The sequence below is a fragment of the Emys orbicularis genome, chromosome 2 (genome assembly GCF_028017835.1).
Source record: "Emys orbicularis isolate rEmyOrb1 chromosome 2, rEmyOrb1.hap1, whole genome shotgun sequence".
In the NCBI taxonomy this organism is placed as follows: Eukaryota; Metazoa; Chordata; order Testudines; family Emydidae; genus Emys; species Emys orbicularis.
The window spans coordinates 42,779,558-42,800,220 of NC_088684.1; positions in this window are offsets into that span (position 1 = coordinate 42,779,558).

The following is a 20,663-nucleotide window of genomic DNA, read 5'->3' on the forward strand; positions in this document are numbered from 1 at the left end:
CCCCTACAGTGTATCATTTCTTTTATAATCATAATTGGTGAAAGTTAAAGAATGAGTCAAAATAAATCCATTGTTATTGCAACTTAATGCACACAGTCTTCTTTAACGGGTTCAATCTTTATATGAATAAATATAAACTCTTGGGGGTATCAATGTAAAGCTAGTCAGCATCTGTAATGAAAACAATGTACTGTAGTAGACAGTGACATTTAACCACAAACAGGATTGCTGAAATTAATTCATGCTGTCTGCCCCAGTACCTGCCAGGGAGGTTGTAATTCAGCTGACAGTGTTCTCAACAGATGTTGTCTGACTGTCAAAAGAATGACATGTCTGGGTTCATATCCAATATAGAAATGGAATGGAAATAAATATTAAATATTTTGCCATCTGTTACATTGCTGAGTCACTGGAGAATATCATCCCCAACTGTGCATACTTGTAGATTAATTGGTCTATAGCTGTCTGGCAGCTAGATGAAAAAAAGTCTTCCAACTCAGTGATTCCACCACACTATAAAAGATATATGGAGATTGCTATCAGGAGAAAAATTAAACCTACGAACCAGAAGAAAGCTATGAGAAATACTTGAAGATATTGCACTGTTTTATCATTCATTAATTATTAACCAGACCATTCCAATCCAGAAAATAACTATTTCTTTTAATCTCCAGAGCTCCTGAGAATATTGTACATTCCACTAGCCCGTTTCTTGACTGCATTTCTGACTCCTGCAAAGCTCTGATTTGAGAGACACTTAGCTTGTTTTGTGGGGAAGGCTGATGGGTGGAGATGGGGATGAGTTGACACAGTGAACAAAATAAGCATGGGGGAAAAAGAGATTTGCTTTTTATGGGAGGGAAACCAGTTTTGCACTTATGCCTGACTTAATTGTGGCTTTAAGCCATGGCACGTCATCCCAGTGGGAGGGAGCTCCAGAAGCCATTGGGTTTTGGGCAGGCAGAGAGCTTCTAAAAACTCTGGAGAGTGCATTTGCTGCATCACCCTTTTAGAGGATGTAATTGTGCCCAGCCTTTGGATTGGAGACCAAAGGAGACAAGCTGCCACTTGAGCTGCCACCTTTAGTCCCATCGGAGGTTAGTCACTGTCTGGGCAATAATGTCTTTCATTCATAGATCTCAAATCACTTTACACACAAGAAAAAATTAAGCTAGCCCACCCCTTGGAAGTTGAGTACTATTATATTCATTTTTCAGAGGAGTAAACAAAGACATGGGAAGGTTAAATCCTGGACCCTTGGGTGGAGGCCGAATTACCAGACCTTTTTCAGGGGAGCTACACAGGACCTGCTCACATTGCCACTAAAGCAAGTAAGATAGCATTTTGCTCCAGTGAAAAGCCATGCAGTGTACACACACAGCTTTTTGATTGTACATTATAAAGTTTTACATCTTACAAAATGATGTAAAACTTTATAAGCACAGTATGAATGTATGAAAACCTGCGATACGCTGCCTGAAACACCTCATTGTGGAAAAGTGGAGCTGTTAAGGTCAGCATTTCTGACCAAGCCAATTCTGTCCTAGTGTTCATCAGGCACAAAAGTACGTGTGACAAGGTGTCAGTACTACCTTGTCATCAGCAAAGAGAGGGTTAACCCCAGCTAAACTTCTCTGCCCATGTGCACCTGTGCAAGGGGAAAGAAGAGACAGGGCTAGAGCCAACAGGAGAATGAGGTTCTCCAGAAAGAAAGCAGGCAACACAAAAAAAATGGCTGCACCTTCCACAGAAGGTAGAAATGGGAGAAGTTTCTAGACATAGGATTGAAGTAAGTAACCTTGACAGAGACTTTCTGTTTGGTCTTCTGGCAACATAAGACCAGTTGGTTTTGTCTCTGTATTATCACAATAGCATACTGAGGGTTTTGCTAGTAAAACTACCTCTGAACTAGGCTCCCTACCAAAAATTGTAGATTCTCAGATGCTGAGCAAAATGAGTTATGTTAACTCCACTTTTTTTGGATCAGGAGTAGGTAGGCATCATGCTTAGCATACTTGGTAGCCCCTAACATGTGCTTCTCTCTAGCTACTTTTGCACATCTGAATACTTGATCCCTCAGATATTTAAGTTACCCTTTTGCCATGAGGAATGATCTAAAATACATACCAAGCCAAAGGGTAAGGAATGTAACATTCAGAGAGCTGGGAACTTGATTTTACTGTCAAAGAGTAACCAGTATTGTGAGGAAAAGTTTTGAATCATCTCAAAAATGTACATCTACCCAAATCATTTAAATTATTTCAGAATAGGGAATAAGAGCTAGATCTCTGGCTTCATAGTCACAGAGTGTTTTAAACTGTATCTGATGTAATTGACTTATCATACATCATTTAGGGACATGATAAAATAGATACAAAAAAAAGATTAGATTACTATGCAGAGATGAATATTACTCTTTGTTTCATGCTAAGAAGTGATTGATGCAGTACAATACACAAAAGTAAAGATAGTCCTTGCCCCAACATTCTTACAGTCTAAGGGGAGACACAGAGAGAACATGCCACATTGCGAGTCCAGAAGTAATGATGAATTAGAACAGATACTTCTGGGGGAATTCTGCACACACACAAATTAAAATTCTGCACACAATATTTTAAAATTCTTTGTCAAAATAACACCATATAATTATGCTAATTTCAATTATTTTGGTAATTTATTTCAAAATACCTGTCAGCAAGTATGTCTGTAACACTCCAGACAACAACAAAAATTCAGGAAATGTTTTTTGACAAATAGATTCCTTACTGGGCATATTAATACAGAACTTTGAGTAATAATTCATTTAAACTACAATACAGAAATGTATTTCCCGCACCCCTCAGAAGCAATGCAAAGTCTTGGGGGTGTGAGGAGTAATGCAGGAGCTGAGGGAAAGGGAAGTAATTGCCGGGAAGAACCTGGGAGTGAACCTGGAGGGTTGTTGGATGTGGGTAGAAGTATGGAACAGTTTTTTGGGGCAGAAGGGATTGTTAGGGAGTTGGGGAGCCTCCCCCATGCAGACCCTGGCCAACCCCTAGCCTCTCCCATTCAGTCAGGCACATCTGCCCCTGTCCCCACGTGTCCCTGCACCCCTTGTTTCCAGTCAGCCAGGCAAATCAGCATATGTCCCCATGTGGCCCTGCATCCCCACTCCCATGCAGCTTCTAGCTCAATGCTGTCACCCCACTAGCTCCTGTGCCCCCGCCCCAGTCTGTCATCCCCCTCATATCCTGTGCCTCCTCACTTGGCCCCATGGGCATGGCACTGTGAGGAAGGCAGCCTCTGCCCCCTCCCTCTCCACAGCTGACTAATCCAACTCGCGAGCCAGCTGCCCTCTCTTCTGGTGCTACATCAGTCACTGGTCGATGAAAGGTGTAATTGCAACATGACCCCCCTCATGGCTTCCTTGCGTTTCCCCATAAGAATCAATTATTCGGGGGGTGAGGGGGAATCTGCAGGGAACATTAATTCTGCGCTTGCATGGTGGTGCAGAATTCTCCCAGGAGTAAGCAGAGGTTCCCAGCCTTGAATTGTACCTCCTTGACCCTTCTTTATTTCTGAATGGGAAGAGGGCTCTGGTATGATCCCTGTATAGGAAAAGTTAAAAACCACTGATTTACCAGGGATTTTCCCTATAATTATCTACTTGTGAATGGAATACGTCCATTGCCTAACAGTGAAAGCTCAGAGGAGAAAATGGATTGCCTTGCAAGGTTCTGTTCTGCCTGTTTCCCACCTCTGCCATGCCCCTTCCCTTGTCTGACATCTCCCCTACACCAAGGGAGCCAGTTCTACAACTTTATACCAATTGAGAATTCCCCTCCCCTGGAGACGTTTTTATCCTTTCCAACTGCAGCCAGGTTATATCCCCTTTGCACCACTCAAGTGGCAGAAAAGGGATGCAACCTGTCGCTTAAATGTTAATGAACCTGATCATGCTCAAGTCAATGGCAAAGCTCTCAATGGGTTGCTTTGACATTTCTGCCATACAATCAATCCTTTTGCAATTCATATTTGACCAGCCATGAGATATCTGGCCATATTCTGCTCTGTTATGCTGGGATAAAGCTGGAGTAACTTCTTAAATCAATAGAGTTAGGCCAGGGCTGCATCTGTGTAACTGAGAACAGAATTTAGCCCATCATGCACAAACATCTATGCAGCATCTCCACTGTTTACCTATTCATGTTTTACATGTTTAAGCAGTGAAAGAGAAGCATGAAGAAGGGAAAGTCAACTCAGAGCAGAACCAGTACAGGTGCACTAGGAGACTCTACTTAAAATATGCTTTGTAACTATTTTTTTTTATTTAGTAACTTTTTTACTGTCTATCTAGGTGCTAAACATGGCAATCACCATAGTATATGAGCACCAAGAGAGGCTATAAGGAGCGTAGAAAAGATAAGGGAATTTGGAAATAGCCTGGGCCTCTCAACATCTACACAGCAGTGGGAGAGGTAGGGTTGTGGCTCACACACCCCTTCCAAAATATAATGCATTTCTATGCATAAAGAACAATTAAACATTAGCTAAGAACTACAGGATCAAGACCATGTATTGTATTTTCTGTAAGGTACTGAGCAGCCTCAGCTCACATTGAAACCAAAGGGAAGTGAGAGTACTCAGAACCTTCCCAAATCAGCCTCTAATCTGAGATCATTTGTCATTTAAATAGTTAATATCTATGTAGATTCCATATTTATGGAGCCAAAAAGTTAGCAACAGTCAATTATCTGTGCTGTTTAGAAATCAAAAAAAAGTGGAGGATGGCTGACAACCTAAAATAATTCCAACCATCTGGCACATCCTTAGAAGTCATGTCACACTTAATGCTTTGAGATTAATAAGCTTTATGAGTTATAGCTGGATAAGATGAACTCACTGAAAGAAAGTAAGTGTTTTGCAGGTTGAGGTTGCTCACTTCTAAAGTTGTTTATCATTGAAAAAAAATAAAACTACCTTATAGCACATTTTTGTATGCACTGTTGTGGTAGTCTTGTTGGCCCCAGGATATTAGAGAGACAAGGTGGGTGAGGTAATATCTTTTATTGGACCAACTTTTGTTGCTGAGACAAGCTTTTGAGCTTACACAGAGATCTTCTTCAGGTCTGAGAAACTAACTCAGGACTTGTCTTCACGTACAGCGCTATGGCTGTTGTGCTGCTGTAGTGCTTTAGTGAAGATGCTACTACGCCATTGGCATAGTTAGTCCACCTCCCTGAGAGGCGGTAGCTATGTCGATGGGAGAAGCTCTCCTGTCAACATAGCACTGTCTATATGGGGGGTGAGGGGTTAGACTGGTATAACTACATTGATCAGAAGGGTGGATTTTTCACACCCCTGAGTGACATAGCTATAGCGATATAGGTCTGTAGTGTAGACCTTGCCCCAGAGTGTTACTGCTAAATACAAGCTGGAACAGATTTGTTATCATAAGTAGTTAACACATGTTTCAAGGTGAAGTGGCCTGTTAACTCACCTCTAAATACAGGGAGGAAAGGAAAGGAGGGAAAGTAGCTGTGGGGAGAAAGTTGTAAGTGGGCTGTAATAAGCCATAAATAGAGGATTGTTGAAATAACCCATAAATCCAATGTCTCTCTTCAGTCCATGATTTTTAATGTCTAGCAAAGTTATAAACTTAAGCTCCCAGGGTCATCTTTTGAAAATGTTGTGTGGGTTTCCTTTGAGGATGGGGACTGATAGGTCAGATAGAGTGATAGCTTTGTGAAAAGTGTTCACCCACAGGTGTTTTGGTCTATTATCATTTTCCTGTGTGAGTTCATTCAAGAGCATAGTGATTGTCTGGTGTCACCCACATAGTTGCTATTGGGGCATTTAGTGCACTGGTTTGAGGTAAATCACATGTTGTGATAGGCATGTATAGGACCATGGATTTTGCAAGGTCTGTTGTGGGGGGTGTTGATCATTGTAGCAGTGAAGATATGTCTACAGGTTTTGCATCTGTTGTTCTGGCAGGGTCTGGTGCTGCTTTGAGTTGATGTGTCCTGGTCTATGTGGAACTTGCTTCTGATGATGAACTTGGTGAGGTTGGGGGTTGTTTGAAGGCCAGAAGAGGGGGTTCAGGAAAGATTTCTTTCAGGATGGATCTCGATGGGGCTTTATGGCTTATTAGAACATTCTATAACTCATTTACAACCCCCTCCCCAACTGCCTTCCCCCCTTCCTTTCCTCGCTATAACTAGAGGTATGTTAACAGGCCACTTCATCTTGGATGGTCCCTTAAAATGTGTTAACTACTTACACTAAACAATCTGTTCTACCTTATATTTAGCAATGACACTCTGAGTTAGTTTCCCAGACCTGAAAAGGAGCTCTGTATAAGCTCGAAAGCTTGTCTCTCTCACCAACAGAAGCTGGTCCAATAAAAGTTATTACCTCACCCACCTTTTCTCTCTTATAGTACATTTTGTAAGTGATGTAGATACAAGCAACTTTTCAGTTACTAAGGAACCCAAACAAAAGGTTGTTTGGGGATCTAAGGAACACATATGTTCTTATAAGTTACGTGTTCTGTGCCACTGGCAATTTTGCGATCTTATATCATGAAAACTTACTCAGTAATGGGTAAAACTCATATGGTTTGGAGATTCAGTTTCAATGAGTCTCTAGATAGGAAGCTTATTCTGCCAAACTTACCTCAGCTTCTTTGGTCTGATAATCAGGCTAGAACATCTGCAAGATCAAGCTTCTCTCAAAAAAATTATCAGTATCTCCTAGTTTTAGCTGGACCAGAAACACTATGAGGCCTTCTACTTTAGAGCCAGGCCAAACAACAAGGATCAACAAGATAGTAATATAACAGACAACTGCAACAGATAACAGAGACAGAACAGAAAAGCATGGGGACAGATACTTCCATTTTTCCCATCAGGAGAGCAAAATTAATCTATTTTTCCCACAGCTCTGCTCACATTCAAATCTTTTCACTAGATTTTCCTCACCTGCAGCATCAAATTTAAACTCTTTGTCCTCACCTACAAAGCCCCGTACAATCTAGCTCAGCTTGATTATCTTCTCTCACCCCTTCCATTCACCCCTTTGCCTACTTCAGTCCACCCAAACCACATAATGTACTCCCTTTTGTTTCTTTCTCTTCTCTACATCTTCTTGCACAAGGCCCCCTATATCTGAAACTGCCTCCTGAGCCAATCAGCCACACCGTATTTCCACCTCTCCTCCTTCAGACCTCTCTCTCATCTTGGCCTCTGCCCCTCTCTGCTATCCCTACCACTGTTGAAGTAACAGATAGAGTGAATGAAAAAACACACACACCAGGAATCTACTAAAAACTTGGAAGTGACCGAGCAAGAGATGACACAGCTTTTTGCTGCATCCCATCCCTTAAACGTACATTAGTCGGACTGTACGTCCCTCAGGGACCTGGTCTTCCTTGTCTGTAAAGCATCGAGCACAATAGTAATAATTCATTATGGGTGTGACAATAGACTGAGCAGTGAAAGAGACTTTAAAACCAGGTAGTGACAGAAAAAGTGAGCAGAGTGGGACAAATTCTGCCCTTAGCTGCAAGGATGCACTCCCATTGAATTCAATGGACATGTTAGATAGAAGCCAGAAGAGAGGAAAAAAAGAAGAAATGCCCAAAATAAGCACGGGACACACCAGAAAATACTTTAGACAGCAGAGAAGGATATTATTAGGCAGGGAGAGAGAGAGAAGGGGAAAGAAGAACAATGCTAAAAGAACAAACTCAGGAAATAAGGCTAACCCCCTAGAAAGTAATAGGAGAGCTCAATGAACATTTCCAAGGTGTCGGGGTACAAGTGCAAGAAGAATGACAAAGAAATTAAAGGAACTAAAGCCAACGGTATGCAAAGATTTTAAAGCCATCATGCGAAAGAAAAAAAAATCCATGGACATTAAATATGAAGGGCAGTGTTATGGCAAAAAGTGTTTGCACTGAGACTTTGGAGGATAGAATAGTCACATATAGAGGTGACGAAGGGGAAGAATTTGTTTTTGGTTAAAATTTTGTGCAACTATAAATGTTTTGTTTTGCTTAATTTTTTTCTTAACTTTTTGCAGGTAAAATTCAGTTTTCATATATCCAAACTGTTTGTCTTTAATAGACAAACTAGTACAACTGTTACTGAGAGATGAGCAATTTATTTTCCCCCCTCACAGTCTGAGAATGCTTATTCAATTCTGTAAATGGAAGATTTCACGCAAATCCCAATTTATCTGAAATTCAGCTCAATTGTGGCCCAGCAGACAGTGGTAGTTTTATTGCTCCTGGATACAGAGCAGCCGCAGATGGCAAATAGCCCAGAAAGTCAAAGGAACATGCTAGCCAATCAAGGAAGTGACTACCTGTTCTGTTCATTCCCTCTGGGGCACCTGGCATTGGCCACTGTCAGAAGACAGAATACTGGGCTAGATGGACCTTTGGTCTGACCCAGTATGACCGTTCTTATGATCAAGTTTAACTAAGTAGAACCACAATGTAGCAGATCAAGCACTCACCGGCGCAGTGCCTCCTGCTGGTCATCCTGGGAATTAGCTCTTTTCCAGCCTCAGCGTGCCCTCTGCTGGCCGGTGTCTTGCCTGCCTCAGCCTTGTGTCCCTCCCGGACCCGGTGCCCCTTACCTTAGGGTGCTGCCCCCAGCAGTACCTCCACACGCTGGGTCTCCCCCCCTCAGGGAATCCTCAACCCGCTATACCCACCTTGCCTCAGTGGCTACTGCCAGTCATCATCTAGCCCCTTTCTCAAGGGGCAGACTGCAGTCCGTAATGGCCACTCATCACTGGCAAGGGGGTAGGACCAGCTGCCTCTGCCTATCCTCTACAGTACCTCTGTAGCCCCAGTACCTGCTTTGGCCTTACCCAAGGCCTCAGCCTGGGGAGTTGCCAGGCTGGAGCTCCCCAGCTCCTCTTGCCTTTCCCCAGCACTGCTCTGCTTCCGGGACCCTGCTCCAGGGCTGGAATGAGACTCCCTGCCTTCTGGCCCTGCAGCTCTTTTATAGGGCCTACCTTGGCCCTGATTGGCTGCATCAAGCCCGCTCCTGAGGGGCTGTCCCAGGGCAGCCCTTTCCCAGGGCTGTTTTTAACCCCTTCCACACCGGAGCGGGGTGACCGCCCCGCTACACCCAGGTTGACAGAACATGATATCAATTCCTTCACAACAAAGAATAATAGTGCATATCAATCATATCTATAGGTCAGTCATCACTATGTTATCTCAATGATATTTGGATCAAATTCTACTTGTCTTATTAACCCAAGTCAATATGCATACAAGGTACAATATTTCATACAAAAAAATGAATGGAATGAGACTAAGGGCCTGCAGAAATAGTCTAGCATGGGATCACATCATTAAAAACTGCAATAAGCCCAAAAGATTAGGTGCATGCAACTTTAACTTTTGCATTTACTGATGTTGTAATATCACCCACCCATTTTCTTAATGTAGTTTTCTGTACAGAATTCTCAAGGGTATTTTTGTAAATGAAAACAATTAACTCTGTATCTTTGTTACAATTTAACTATACAGCACAACATTGGCAAAAGAAGATTCTGAAGGAAGAGGACTCATTTTGACCAAGAGGTGCCACTGGTAATATTTTTCAATTTTATCTTTGATTCCCCCCTGAAGTTCCAATTCAAGGACATTATTACAAATGCTGATACAATATTTATTATTTAAGTATCATAGAAGACCTATACTTATGTCCTGGAAGAAACCTGAAATTGATTTAAAATCTTTTGGAAGGGATAAAAACCTTGTGCTTCATGTCTCAAGCCAATCTCTAACTATGAGGGATTAGGATGAGACCTTCATGAGGTATATGATGTAATAGCTGCCTAGTGAGGGTTTCTTACACCTTCCTCTGACCACAGTGCTGACCACTGTCAGATAATGGAGTATTTGGACCACAGATTTGACCCAGTGAGGCAATTCCTATTGTCCTACATTGTTTCTATGAATCACCTTCATTTCAGAGCAATTATTAAATTGCATTGGTACTTAAGAAAGCAGACACAAACGTTTCAGAACTTGAAAACATCAGGAAGGATGTGAGACTCCTGAGTTCCCAAGGATCTAATGTATAGATACTTAAAGAGACAAATATGGCCATCAGAAATGCATATGATTGGCTCTCACTTTAGTCAATGAGAACTGGGTGTGTGTGTGTCTGTGCACTCATGACCCTTTATTGTAGATCTAATTTAGCTTATAGGCTTGGTTCCATTCCTACATTTGGTTTTACACTGGTGTAACTCAATTGACATGGATGGAGTTACTCTTTATTTACACTGATATAAGTGAAAGCAGAATCAGGCACTATCTACTTAATTGTACTGACTGCACACTGAATAGCTTATGGATTCGTGGAACCTTGGAACCAGACCTTATCACATGATGTAGCCTTCTAGTGTGCAGATAGCCTTCCAGCACATTTTCACTTTTACAGTAACCTCTCTTGGGTTATTTTTGTTTGTAATGTGTTACTGATGCTCAATGAACATTTCTAAAAAGTCCAGCTTGCAAAAAGATCCTGCAGTATAGCAACATGTTTGACTTTCCTTCGCAGCAGGCACCTTCTCACACAGAATCTGCCAGTGAGAGGAGATATCTAGAAGATTCACAACAAGAGTGCCTGTGTTTTGTGGCCCAGCCACATTTACTCCAGTGCCTTGTTAGAAAGGTACAACTTGACCTCAAACTGACCTTTATATTTATAGGCCAAAGGGAGTAGTTATGTAACTGAGAACAGCATGACTTAAAAAAAGCAGCAGCAATGTAGAACAGGTCACAAAAAGAGAAACGATAGTCACAAAGTGTTGGTGTATAAAGTTAATACAAAAGGCAGACAGAGACCACCTGCTTCCTGTTCCCCCTACCTCCCACCCAACCTGGAATCAAACTGGTTCTATATATTCATTAAAGTCCAAGCTCCCCCACCCTTATTATGTACTGTAATTCATTACACAGCATGTTTTCAACAAAGAAAAAACCTCCGCTATGACTATCCAACTAAGAAGAATTTTTTGAGTGTTTTTCCTTCTAGTTTCTATTATGTCAACACTTTAACACCTTGCTAGTTTATTGTATTGGGCAAGAGCAAGGCTTTTTAAAAAAAAACTGTACTGTCAGACAGTAAATTTTAAGCACTGCCCTGAAAGTAATACCCCAAACGGGGCGAATAAGAAGAAACGTATAAATCCATAGCTTTTGTGCAATGCATAAGTCAATACAAAATAAACATGTAAAACCCAAACAGGGTAAATGCTTAAAGGCAACATAAAACCACAAGCCATGTTTCTCTTTTAATGTATTCCCACAGGAAAAGTCAGTACCCACTGTAAATCAGCATGTTTGTTTTATATTAGATCTAATTTTACAAAGAAAAGTGAAAGATTTTGTTAATGAAGTAGGTAAATGTGTATCTGCTAACAGACTGCAAGTGAGAACACGATCAGACCCTGCCATGACAAAAGTTCATCACGCTAACATACAAAAAACTCAGAGCTGACTCCTTATAGCTGACCTATAAATATGGCAGGGAGCCTAAGAAGGAAAATTGAGTAAAATTGCAGTTTGTTTTACTTCACTGGTGAAATGACCATTTGTTTCCAAATAGTCCCTCAGCTCATCTCTTTAATGGCCATTACTCCACTGTACTGGCATGCTGCTAGGGGCTTTGCATGTTACCTAGTTGTCAGGAAGGGCTGCTGGAGTTCATTAAGAAATTATAAGAATAACCCAAGTGCCTTCAAAACTAGGTTTAGGAATAATCTTAGAAATGATCAGTGATTTCAAAATAATTAAATCTTTGGTAACCCAGCATCATAGTTTCCCAAGAGCTGAATAGAACATACCAAGAGTGCCGTTATGAAATCAGAAGAAATATGTACTGGTTGTCACAGACAGGTCATGGGCAGTTATATCTATTAGTCAGAGTCAGAGTCCACAATCACAAAATAGGAGTCAGCTGTTGGCTGGGTCAGGATACCATGAGCTCAAAAGCAAGAGACAAAATGGAGATCAGAACCATGTCAGGATATCAGAGAGTCAGAGGCAGGAGACAAACTGAAGGTTGGGAACCACCAGTCAGACACCAGGAGTCAAGCCAGGTTGGAATGCCAGAGGAGGAGCAGGAGCAGGTAGAGGGAAGCACAAGGTGCACAGTCCAGACCAGGCTGGAACCTAATTGTTCAGACAGCTCTCTGTGCCTTAAATAGGGACAGTTGGCCAGTCAGCCTCTCTGGGACTCTGCCAATCAGACCTATGGGGTGGAGCCTCGCACTGGGGCTGGTTTTCCCGGACCCCACGTAAGCTATTGCCAGCAGGCTGCCAGGTGCAGGATTAGAGTGGGGCTGTGCCCCAGAATCTTATGGGCCTGGGTTTGAGACCTGAGGCCCACGGCATCTGTGATAAAGTAGCATGTAAAGTTATTTAAAAATAACTGAGAATGTGTAGACTTGATTTGCAGAAGTTAATATTTTGCAAGATTATATTCAAAAGTTCCAATAAGTAAAAAAAAGCCTAACATTTGCAATTAGACACATATCTATAAACTACAATCCTATTATTTAACCTCTTTCAGGTAATGCACAAGCTTTTAACTAGCCATCAGGATCTAGGGTGACCAGATGTCCTGATTTTATAGGGACAGTCCTGATTTTTGGGCTTTTTTCTTATATAGGCTCCTATTACCCCCCACCCCCAACCCGATTTTTCACATTTGCTGTCTGGTCACCATATCAGGATCTACTAATTGTGATAATAAGCACTAATAAAGTATAGGGGAACTACAGGATGTATATCTATTACATAGCAAAAGAATGCATGCCAAAACCACAGAGACTAGGTAACACAAATTGCTCAGAGAGATTAGATATTATATAAATATATTAAATTGGTTCAAACAAAGGAAAACAAGTGTGAAATGTAGTAGCCTTATATTTCTTCTTTACCTTCAATCACCTCCCAGCATGGATGATACTTTTTAAAAACAGAGTGTGATGCTAGCTAGACTGAAATATTTGTTTTATAATGTCATGTAATTTGAATTCCTCATAAACAACAGTCTTGCTATCTTCTCTTCATTTTTGCTTAGCCACTTCTATTATCTAGAACCTGATCCTGCACTAGATACAGGTGAAACGCCCATTTGAAATTTAAGCAGAATATCGGGAGGAGGGGAAAACCCTTCTTGACGGTGAGAAATATTGGGCTATGGAACAGTCTCCCAAGGAAAATGGTGGAGGCTTCATCACATGGAACATTAAAACCTAGACTGAAAAATACACTAGGAAATGTAATGGAGGAAACAATCCTCCACTGGCAGGGCAATGGACTGGATGACCTAATAGTGTTCTTCTCTGATTGTTTATTTGGAATTATGCCTCTGGTGGTCCTTGATGGTCCCTGGGCAAGTACCTGAAGACTTTGGGACTTATTTGGTCAAACATGCAGTACAGGTTGATTGGTTTATTGGTCCTTATGCTGAGTTCCGGATGAGATCCAGCTGGTCAAGCATTTTCCTCTTACCTGAATCTGGCACAGAATCAATGAGAATTTACATATTATCAAATGAAGTTTTGTTCAGCAAAAGCTAGTATTACAAAGGAATGCTGGTTTGGCAGCACAATGCCTTTGTTCTCAGACAGTTAAGATACAGATTTCCCAAAATGCTTAAAGCACTTGACTAATTTAAGTAAGCCCTGACCTTAATGGATGATATCACAGAGTAAAAAGTATGAGTGGCAGATGCAGGCTTTCTGTGGAATGTTTACACTACTGTGAGATAAGACCATGTATCAAATTTCTCATTCATGTGTATCATTATACAGCTTCAAAAACATAACCAGGACCAACTCTCTCCTCAGTCTCACCTGTGCAATCCCACCAACTCCACTGGTGTTACACAGGCATAAAAAGGGAGGAACTAGGCCCAATCTACTGCTCTAGAAGAAATTTTCACTTAGATAAATATATGAGGAGCTAAATCCTTTAGAAGTTAAGGTTATTACATGGGGCTCTGCATGGAACAAATTGCAGGATTGGGTCCCAAAAGACAGAAATTCTATGGAAAAGTCCTATTGAATGTAATGTGATGAGCCGAAACCAGAGATGCAGCTGAATTAAAGAGGGCCTTGAAGGTGAGGATATGAACATTGCTACAATAAGCCTATGCAGTTTGATTTAGTACAAGGACAATTATTATAAGCAGTAGCAGTCAAGACATATACATTTCCTGAGAGATTAAGGGCTGCCTGGGAAAAGTTGATGGTCAGTGACGCTCAGGACATTAACCCCAACTAGTCCCCAACAAACGTCCTGTGCTGAAGCCTCTAGTGCTATTAAAAGATGAAAATAGGGGTAAGGAATTGCCTGAGAGGTTATTTTTCTTCCTCCATTAGGCTTTACTGTGGTACACTTCAGGGCTAGTCATTACATATGTCAATTGCTTGGAGCTATTTTATCCTCTTGGGGTGAAAACTATTCTCCCCCCACCCACACGTCAACCAACATTTCAGATGAAGAGCAGAAATAAATACAGTGTGAGCAAGAAAATATGATAAATAGAGGGGAAGAGAGAGAGACTGACACAGCCCTGGGACAAGGTGTGTATAGTATTGAACTTTAAAGCTGATTTATTTAGTAAAAGACGTGTTGTGCGTATGAGATACACTGAAATGCTGCAATCAGTTTTAGAAATTTGATACACAAAAAGATGAACTTCATACTAAACTCAACCGACTCCCAAGATATCCTTATACACATAAAGTGAAATAATTAGACCTTGGATGAAAAATCTTGACAGTACAAAGAAAGACCACGATCTAATATCAGAACAAAGTTAACAGATGTCATTAAATGAGATGATTAGCCGATGACGGAAGGTCACACCCAGTTTACTTTTCACAGTTGACAGATCAAAGTTATTTGCTCAGTTTGAGAAAAGAATGAATACAGTTACCCTAGGAAAATCCTTTCACATAACATTAAGTCTCCCTTCTGTCTTGTGTTTAAGATGCATTGTCAGAAAAAATATCAGTACAGTGTACAGTAAACCAGTTTTAACAATAAACAATGTACATTTTAAAAACAAACCTCTTAGTAACTGCTAAAATTCAATGTGAAATTGTGACCAATGATTTTTTTACACTTTCAAATTGTGTGAATGGTTTTACAGCTTGGAATCACATGCCTGAATTACTATGAGCTTGATTCTGTTCTGAGTTACACCGTTCTAAATGAGGAGTAATTCCACGGAAATCAATAGGACAGATCCTCACCTGGCAAATCAGCACACGCCAATTTACACCAGCTGAGGATCCATCCAGTAGGAGTTAAACTGGCTGGAATTTGTATACTTGAGTGGAGAATCAAACCTTATAGCTTTATCCTGATAAAAAAAATGTTTTACCCTCCCAGGCTGTGCACTAGCCTTTGTTAAATAACTGCATTATCTTACTACTGTCATCCTTAGCCTCCCTAGCTCTTCTCCTCCCTATTATTTTGTTTCCCCTTTACTTATGTCATGTATGAAATAAGAGTGTAAGCTCTTCATGGCAGAGACCATGGGCCAAATCCTTGGCTGGTGTAAATCAGTGCAGTTCCAATGAAGTCACTTTCAAGTGATTTCTCCAGCTGTGAATGTGGCCTAGTGTCTTATTTGCGCTGGTAGACCACCAGCCCACTTTTCGGTACTGGCATTAATATAATATAAATTAACATAAAATTTAAAATGTGATATTCTTTTATTTCTATATGCTTAACTATAATGTTATTTCCCCCCAAATTCTGTAAATATAGATAGAGAGAGTGAGAATATTTTAAGCCTAAAATGTAAAACCTGCCTTCCTTTTTTGTATCTTCATTTTGCTACTGCAAGTGCAATTGTTTTCAGGTGCAAATGAAAGCAAATAGGCATTTAACTACCCAACTGCCGTCATGAACCAAGTGGTTAGTTAGATATCTACAGGTCAAAATCCCACGTGGTTTAACTTGGTGTAACTCCATCCTATGCTCATTTACACCAGCTAAGGATCTGGCCCTCTATGGCCTCATATAACAGCAAATAATTGTCCTTGCACTTGCATTTATTCTGGCCATTCAATCCAGAGTCTGGATTAAGGCTGTTTTTTTCTAAAAATAAAATCCTCTATCTCAATTTGTTCTACACAATTATGTCACTATTCCAAAAATACATGTATTCATTCTTATTAAAAATAAACTACAGATTCAGAATCAACTGGTACACAATATACATATTAGAAAAGATAAAATATATTTGTACCATTATAAAGAAACTGGGAGGTAAAATATTTGTACTGTAATAAACAATATTCAAGAAAGTTTATGTAGGGGAGTTTCAGGCTGCAGTTCACATATTCTCTAAACCCCTCTGTCAGCTAAAATTACCATTTGGAGGTAGAAACCCTTTCTCCTAAGGTTAAAGAATGTTTTTAAATGGAGAAAGATTATGCTAGCCACTGCCCTCAGCAAACGAGGGAATTTGTTCCCTGCCAAACCTGCTGTGGGATGAGAATCAAGATATTAAGGCCCTGCCTGGGAAGAATGATTGTTTCATTGTGTGAAGGTATTTCTGTTACACGCAGCACAAAAGCAGAGTTCATCACAGAAGCATCTACTGATTATAAAAACTCTTAACACTATGATCATCAGGAATTTTAGCTGTATCAAAGTAAAAGGACCAGAGAAACTAAAGTGACTAATAGAAAAAAGAAAGGGAGGGCTTAACCTTTGTCCTGGGGGTGATAAAATAGCATCACATGGCTGAAAATCAGTCTAACTTTCAGCCATGTGATGCAGTTGACACAGTGGCTTTAGTGAAAGCTACAGAATGGTATCAGTCTCTTAAAAATCATATTTGAAAGTCCTTTTAAATTATCTTCAAAATACTGATTTCAAATTACAAGTTTTTACTATGTATCTGTATGTTTATAGGTTATATTTTCATGTTTGAATTCAAAGCAATTAAAATATTCACAAAAGACATAGACATGAACTACAGCATGCAATCCAGAATTCATTTGTTGATACTGCTAATGTACATATACAGTATTTTGTTGCACAGAATCCAGATCTATCTGTCTAGGTATTTGTAAGGTGCCAATCACTGTGGTATTTAGGTGTTATAAATGGAATTAATGTACATAAGACAATTCCAGAAAGAACTTTGAGCAAGAACTGCACACTGCACTGCAAGTTGCTATTACCAACGGACTTAGTAAATGGGTTTGTTTGGGTGCTTCAGCATGTGCAGAAGTTTATTCCTTTGAGAGAAATTGTCCAGAGGACACTGCCATAAAACTGCAGGAACTGATTTGTGAAATAGTTGTCACCAATCCTAGTAAGCTGTTTGACTTTCTTTGATTGCAAAACTCCATGAGAATAGATATCTATATTAGCAAGTGGCCATTTTTCCCCATGCTGTAATAAAGGAGTGACACACACAGTATTGCTGGTGTGAGACTGTTCTTTATTTCCCAGCCCCAGACTGTATGTCATCTTCATTCTCTTTGACTTTTCCCCTGCCTTTGATATTGATGACAACTCCCTCCATCTGGACATTCTATCCTCCCTGAGTTTTCATGGCACTGTCCTCTCCTGGTTCTCCTGCTACCTCTCTAAGACTTCAGATCTCTCTTGCAGATCCACCTCCATACCACCCCATTCCATTCCACTCCAACTCTCTGTGAGAGTTCACCAGGTATTTATCCTACACCCTCTCTTGCAGCTACAACTTCTCAGTGGACAACTTCATCCAATTGCATGGGTTTAACTATCTTCTCCATTCTGCTAACTCTCCAGTCTCTTTCTCGAGACTGCCTACCATCCTGTTTAATATCATATGTCTTGTTGTTTATGACATTTTATGTTCAATGGCCTGCTGTCATCCCAAGATTAACATGGCCAGAACTGAACTCCTGATCTTTCCTCCTAAACCCTCTCTGCTACCCCATCTTCACCATAACTGCACTGACATGCTTTCTGTCATCCACCCCCACAACCTCAAGGATATCTACCACTCCTCCATGCCACATCCAGTCCATAACCAAGTCCTACATCTTCTTCTTTCCAGTATATCAAAAATTTAACATTTCCTCTCTTTTTCTCACAACCAAAGCACTGGTCCATGCCTTGGTCATCTACTGCCATCTCCTGCTCTCAAGTCTTTTTGGTACTAATCTTGCCCTCTCCAATCTATCCAAAATGCTGCTACCAAAACTATCTTTTATGCCTATTTTTATGACCTTGTCAGCTCCATCACTGAGTACCTTCACTGGGTCCGCAATGTGTTGAGTGTCATATTTGAATATCTTAGGGTTACCATACGTCCGGATTTCCCCGGACATGTCCGGCTTTTTGGTACTCAAATCAACCGTCCGGGGGGAATTGCCAAAAAGCCGGACATGTCCGGGGAAATAGGGAGGCAGCATAAGCCAGGGTCTGCCTGGCCCCAGCACGACCCGCCGGGTCCGCAGCGCAGCCCAGCCGCCCAGCTACATTGTAGCGAGCTCGGGTGGGGGAAGGGGGGGGCAGCCGCAGAAGGTGGCGAAGGGGCCGCTGCTGCCCCCGGAGGCCGGGCGGACCGCGCACCCCAGCCAAGCCCGCAGGACCACGGGGAGGCCGGGCCCAACCAATGGCTCGGGCTTCCCTCACGGGCAGGGACTCCCCGGCCACTGGGGGACCCTTCCTGCGGCCCCATCACCCCGCGCGGCAGGAAGGAGGCTGCGGCGCGGGGCAGGGAGTGCGGCGTGTGCCGGGGCTGCAGGGACCCACGTTGCCCCGGTCGCCGCTGAGCATCCGAAGCCCCCGCCAGGCAGAGACTGCCGGGGGGAGCAGGGCAGGCGGGGGGGTGCAGAGGCTGCAGGGCGAGGAGGAGCAGGGCAGGCAGGGGCATAGAGGCTGCAGGGGCAGGGCAGGCGGGGGGGTGCAGAGGCTTCAGGGCGAGGAGGAGCAGGGCAGGCAGGGGCATAGAGGCTGCAGGGGCAGGGGGCACAGGGGAAGGGCAGGTGGGGGGCGCAGAGGCTGCAGGGGCGCGGGGGGTGCAGGGGATGCAGGGCCAGTGGGGAGCAGGGGGCACAGAGGCTGCAGGAGCGGGGGGGGTGCAGGGGCTGCAGGGCCAGTGGGGAGCAGGGAAGCACATAGCAACCCCCAACCAAGATCAGAGCAGGAGGGAGGAGGGGGAATGTGGGGTGCTCAGAGGAGGGGGCAGAATTGGGGCAGGGACTTTGGGGAAAGGGTTGGAATGGGGGTGGGGAAGGGGCGGAGTTGGGCGGGGGTGGGGCCGGGGGCAGGGAAGGGGCGGAGTTGGGGCAGGCTGGGGGCAGGACCGGGGCCCCGTGGAGTGTCCTCTTTTTTAAATGTTTGAATATGGTAACCCTAGAATATCTTGTCCTTGCTCTGAAGGCTCCACATCATGCAGCCCCTTCCCCCTTCCTATATCTCTCACCTACTCTCCTTTCATGTTCCCCCTCACCACTGTTGTGATAATTGAGCCTACAAATTTACCCTAATTGTGAGCCCAATGGTAAAACGTGTGTGAAAGTTCATAAGAAGTCACAATAACCTATAACAACTGTTGTTTGGAATAGGTGCAAAAGGAAAGCAGAAAGGCTGAATATGTCCAAACAAAAAGACCTGAAGATATAATTTAAGCACTGTGTTAAGATCATGCCTGGTAAACAAGAAAAGTGTGAGATTGGAAATTAAGATTGGTGTGTTGGAAATTAGGACTAATTCATGGACAAAATAGTAAGCAGATGGGCTATTCCACCCACCACTCCCATTTTTGGGTCCTCAAAAAGAGACTTTGGGGAGGAAGGAAGGGCAACCATGATGCTGGCTGACTGAAAGGCAAGAGAAGGGGAAGGAGCAAGCTTCACTGTCATGGCTGCCACCGACACCACCTCCTGGGACCCCAGATCTTCTACATCCTAATCCTGAGAGATGTTTGCACCAGAACAGGCCAGAGGGAGGGACCCTGGTGATTAACTTATTTTTTCTCTTTCCTGTCTTTCTTTTTTTCTTCTGTCTAATAAGAGTCTGGTTTAGCCAGCCAAGACTGTATATTTTGCAAAACTGCTGTAAGCATGTGACCAGAAAGAGACAGCTAAATGCAATGCCCTAAACACCATAATGCTGGTACAAGTTTAAGAGAGGCTGATAAGCCCATATACTCTACCTGTATTTTTCAAGCAGTGAGGTTCAAGTGAAAGTAAACACCAGAAACAGAAGCTGCATTTTCTATCTTTGCTGTTCTTTCCTCTCCCTTTTTGTGTGTGTTTGTCTGGATTTGTCTCCTAGGAAATAGGATTGGGCTTTAGCAACAACAGCAATAACAACAGCTCCAGCTCATCTCAACTAACTTTTTCTCTTTTCCCCAAAAAGGACCATTATTACCATCTTTAATATCATCTAAGAGACTGTCAAACAAGGGGGTTTTTCCTTCTAAAAACTCTCTCCAGCTAAAGGGAAAGGGAACAAGAGATGTTGTTAAAATGAAAGCCTAACGTAATACCTTACCTTTCAAATGCTTTAACTTTTAGCCTCTTTTCTGTATCCTTAATAGAAGGTTAAAGGATTTTTCTTGGTGTGTTTGCCATGGTATTAAGCAGCTGAGATCTCTGTACACAAAACT